Genomic DNA, 5,555 nt, shown 5'->3' with positions numbered 1-5,555 from the left:
TCCTCTTGCTCATACCTCAGTGTCTAGTCTCTGCACTATTCAGGTTGCAGTTTGCAAAATCGACACTGCTAGCTTTCTGGGGATCCATCATAATCCAAAATGGCTTGTGAGTGTCAGAATCTAGCCAGTTACAAGCAGTTTTTGTGGCATGGGTGTGCAACCTGGAGTATTGTATTTTCTTTGCCAGCAACTTACATGCTAAAACAGGAGTCCCAGAGCTTTTTTAATCAAAGGGTACCAAGTTGGTTTAGGGAAAAGAAGGAATACTTCCTAGGAGCATCTTCCCCTCTGCTGCCATCATGTGTGCATTTGCAGACAAAAGAACAAGTGCTCAAATTTTAGTTCAATTCGTATCATCAGATCTGTTTTCCCACCTATTCAGTTTCTTCTACGCCCATGTGGGAACTGCCTGTTGTTAAAAAACGATTTCTCAGTCAGTGGCCTTCCTCCTCACCACCCAGAGCTTCTAGAACATGACACTGCTATGGGATGCTCATCACAGGAGCAATTTAGGTGAATAACCTTGTAAACTTCAGAAGCACAGGGCCTTCATTCCGAGTGTTACAAAGGTTGGATAGAAGGAATCTGTTTATCTTGCTGCCTGTGCACTTAGAGCAGTGTCCCGAGCCTTGTCAAAGGAGCCCGGACTGACAGGGAGCACATACACGCCACAGAGGTCGATGAGTTTGATAGCTGGGATGCCATGGAAGATTTTGCATTCTTCAGTTCTAATCTCTTATAACAAAATGGAATTCAAACCTAACCCTAGAAGAAATAAGGCAGCCCTGGTTAATGTCATGCCATGTCCCGTGTATCCATCAGGGTTTGTTTTTGCTGGATTAGTGCTCTCTCTTACGTATTTAATTCTTGGTCAGCAGTGCTATTGTTTTAGCTGATACTTTCAAAAGGTGTTTATTTTTGCTGCTAACCTAAGATGAGCCCTGTAATTATCTGTGAAATGGAAGAAAGAGTCTGGGGCAATTCCTTTCTGTAGCTCTGATGCTCTCTGGAGGCAATGCCTCATGGTCACCATTTCATGTTTTCTGATGTGTCTTTTTCCATGGCTTTATTTTGCAAACAGTTGCATCACATTTCAACTTCCTTGGTCCTCCATTAACATGTTTTACCAAAAATATCTCTGTCAGAAAGCAGAGACTTTTTGTCTCCTAGTTGGATTAAGTGCCATTCTAGTGTTTGTGGTGAGAAGTATCTTTTCTCTGCCCCAATATTTTTATTTAATGTGGGTTTTTGGGTGTTTCACAGGTTGGGCTCCAGATGCTGGCCTCCTGGTACTTAATAGGCCAAAAAAATAAAATAAATAAAATATTTCACTTTCACAATTTCCTATCTTTTCAAGTTACAGAAGGATGGCAGGGACAAAGAGGTAAGAAATAACCCCCTTCTCTCAGTTTTTAGTCCTTCTTCACATCATCCTCTGCTCTTTGCCATCCAAATAGAGCATGGTGCTAATAACACCAAGGCTGTGGGTTTGATTCATTTAAGAGTTGAACTTGATGATCCTTGTGGGTCCCTTCCAGCACAAAATATTCTGTGATTCTGTGAGATATAACTTGGTGCCATTGTGTTCTCAGCACCCCTCTCTACCTTTTCCCTGCTCTGAGAGATACTTTGCTCTACCATCCTCTTTCAGGATGTAATACCTGTTTAGACCTGGGCATACCTTATGGTTCCCTGATGTTTCTTCAGCTCCTTTATCTTCCCAGGTTTCCCTCATTATTTTTTTCTGTACTTTATTTCTCTTCCTTCCTGTCCCACAGTTGCTGCTAGTGGATCGTTTCAAGAGTTTTTGCATTTGCTCCTAGCCTTTGCTCTGCCTATTTATTCCATGCTTCATGCAGCCTTTTTACAGACCAGGTAACTCTGGTTGTTGATGTTGATTATGGAGAGGTTGGAAAGAAATTCCACCTCTCTCTAGGGAGCTATACATTATTATTTAAGACTTTTTTGTCTCTCTACTGTCTGGTTCTGGCTTTTTTTCTGAGATGGGACACTGCCCTAGATGCCTCCTGGAGTTACAATGGCTTGGGAAGTCTTTATCCTGCCCAAGCCTGGGTGAGTGTTTAGCAGCTAGGCTTGGACTGTGCAATATTCCTTGAAAGTAGAAGTCTACATCTAGACAGGTTCAGTTTAGGCATTCACCTGGAAGGGAACCTAGCCCATGAATGACCATCATGAGGCCTTTCAAATCTGTAAAGCATCCTGGGCCCAAGATGTTCTTGAAAACCTCTGTTTTCTGTTTATTTACACCTTCAGTCCTGGTCTGATCTCCCTGAACATGTCAACGCTGACAGCTGGAGACCTGGCACTTGATGCAAACACAATGCTGCAGTGGAATTAAGATTATTTACAGTAACCGGTTACTTGCTTTATATTTGAACCAGATGGAAAATGCATTGATGAAAATGTCATTTATAAACAGATTAAGAATAATCACAGAGCATACTTCTGAAAACTGCATTGAAACAGCTAAGAAAAACAACCAACAAAAAAAACCCCAACCCAGCACGCCCCCCACCCCCTTTCTCCCCAGACCTCATGGTCAGAGTTCTTTAAAAGATGGGAATAAGAAGTAGAGAAAAATAATCTTCTATGTTCGGGATCATTATTAAACTTTCAAACCTCTGTATGCATTTGTACTGACCCTAATACAACATCTCTGATGAAGGTCAGTGAATAGTAGGATAATTAATAACTGTTCAAGATCTTAATGGATGCAAACAACCTCAGTGTATTTCTAAAGACTCGGGGGAGCCGTGTACCCCCTTCTTCTGTTCTGCAGTGTGCTGAGGTTGTTGCCTTTCCACTATGGAAAGAGCATCTTCAGATCTGGGCAGTGATCAAAATCTGCATCTAGGCTATCCCAGCTACCAGCAATATCCAGAAAAGAAACTTGAATTTTCAGTATTAATTTAACAACATCATTATGAATGAACTACAGGAAACAATACATTTTCTTCCTGTATAAACAGTATAAATAAAACTTCTGATAAGCACTTTACTACATGGAATTCCTCATTCTTTTCTTTGAGAGCATTCCAAAATTTAGTGTGCAGCTTAATCAACTTCATACATGCTTGACTTGGGCAAGTCAAAACTAACATGACCCTGCACAAAGAGAAGCATCCCTCGCACGAGAAATCACATTCTGCTTATTTACTATATGTGAGAACAGTCCCAATCATTCCTTCCCCGAGGCAACAGGAACATTTCCATGTTTCCTTAACCACCGTCACCCTTCAACACTTTCCAGGATGCAAGCCTTGTTCTCAGGGTGACCCTGGCTGCATGGTCATTAAAGCTGAGATGAAGCTGATGAAGCAAAATGACCAAACCCTCAACTTTAATGTATTCAGCTGCAATAGAGTTACCAACTGAAAAGTATGGTGTTGTTTAACCTCTCTTTTCTGCCAATTATGGGTCACACTGAAATCCTTTTGTATATAAAACTTTGGGCCCTGCTTTGGCGAAGAGTTGAGTACAGGATTAGCTTCATTTGCAGGTTACCTTTTTTAAATTAAGGAGGCTGTTTGCATGGGTTAAATAAATACATATGTAAGCTGATATAATATTTTTAATTAAAAAGATAGCAGTGTGTTGATGCAGTGCTGTGTGGGTGGCAGGCATTAAAGCAAAGACAGGGAGATGAGTTAAGCAATTCAGGTGGAGAATCAGATCTGTACTGAGTGGCAAAAGTTCTGGAAAAAAAACCCACTATCTCGGAAGCATGCTTACGCCAGGCCTATATAGGGATCCTTTTAAAACCAAAGTCCTTCTGAAGTCATGACACTTGGGTCTGGGCTGGAAATCATCCAAAGGATTTCGGCTCTGTGCTCGAGTATGATCCAATTTCTTTAAAAAGTGGAGCTTTTGGGGAGGGCCTGTGACCACTTCTGGAATGTGGTAAATTAAATCCTTTGTTATCTATAGACAGACATCAGAGGGGTTACAGCAGTGCAAACCTCTCTTCATTTCAGACCTTGTCACTGGATACTTTCTGCTTGGAGCAGGAGGGTAAGGAACATGACGTGGAGACAGGTGTCTCCTGAGCTCTTGGGTCCAAGAACCCAGGTCCTGCTTTTGTTCCTGTTATCTCCAAATCAGGAAAAGCTGTCTGGGAGAGATGAGGGCTTAGCCCTGCAAGAAAAACCTACAGTTTTTCTGGCTTCAAGATACAAGTCCTGTCTTTGCTTACTCATTATTTGTATAAAGGAAAAGAGAAGTAATTATGACAGAATAAACATCTGAAACATCCTCTCAAGAGCAAAAGCCAAAAGAAGGGAGGAAAATCTTTTGCCATGCATCACTCCTTTGTTTAACTGAACATGAGAATAGAGACAATATACAGGGTTACCTGGAGGATAGAAATTCCTTGAAGCTGGCAGTTCACAGCAGATGCTGTGCAACTCAGGGAAAATTTCTGGCAAGTCCCAGGGTTTCCCAAGAGTCTGTCTATCATTAGCCTTCTTCTGGGTACCGGACAACATACCAAAAGGATTAACAGCTTAATCATAGCTGATTCATATATGGGGATCTGCATTGTCTATTTATTTATTTTGCTATTAGGGTCTTCCTGTGAGAGACGTGGGAAACTGAGGCACGGAATGGTCGAGTGACTTGATTAAATGCTGCCTGTGGTGAGGCAAAAAATAAAAGTGTGTTGCTCAAGTCTTCTCACACCCCTTTATTACTTCTGTGCTGGCTTAACAGAGGAGTTGCAGTTTTTAACTTGTATATCCCTTTTCTGGCTGTATTAATAAATGAGTACAATCTGTTGCTCACACTTCCCTGATTTTTCTGGCTGCAAAATGAGGTCATTTGTACTGCAGGTGAAAGTGGTAGTAAAGGCTGATTTGCACACCCTCGTTTCCCTGGAGCTTTTTGTACTCATAGGAAGTTACGTGGTGATCAAAGCCAATGCATCGACCAAGCACTTTGCAAAGGCACGGTCGTTTTGGGGGTTTGCTCCCCTGGTCCCAGGCAGTTTAACCGTGAAAACAGGATATGGTACAACGGGCCAGACCTGATGCACTCCTTTATCACAGTCCGTTGTCGTTTATCTCCTTCTTTATGAATGGTGGGGAAGTGGCAGCCGTACACAAGGATAAACAGCCGTCACAGCAGAGATGCTTTGAACTGTTCTGTTCCTTTGTGGAAGAGATTTGAGATAAAGCCGAATCTGGAAAGCATCAGTGATGGTGCACCGAGAGCCGCTGATCACCCCCACCGCTTCGGGTCTTTCCACCACTTTCCGCACCCTCCTCTCCTGCTTTCCCCGTGCTCCCTGCAGCCGGGGCGGCCGGCAGGGGACCGGGGTATGTGGGGGGAAATGTTGATGCCCCCTCACTCCTACCGCACATCTGCCGCGCCCCTGCCACATCTGGCCGCCGCCCCGCTGCGGGGCAGCATCTGCCGGCACATCTGGGCGGGAGCGGCCCCTCCCCGCGGGCACATCTGGCGGCGGCGGGGGGCGGCCCCGCGGCGGGGCGGGAGGAGCGGCGGGTCGGCGCAGCCCCGCCGCCGGCCGGGGCGGGCAG

The sequence above is a fragment of the Corapipo altera genome, unplaced genomic scaffold (assembly GCF_003945725.1).
Source record: "Corapipo altera isolate COAL_440 unplaced genomic scaffold, ASM394572v1 61411, whole genome shotgun sequence".
In the NCBI taxonomy this organism is placed as follows: Eukaryota; Metazoa; Chordata; class Aves; order Passeriformes; family Pipridae; genus Corapipo; species Corapipo altera.
Note: the sequence above shows the minus strand (reverse complement) of the source record.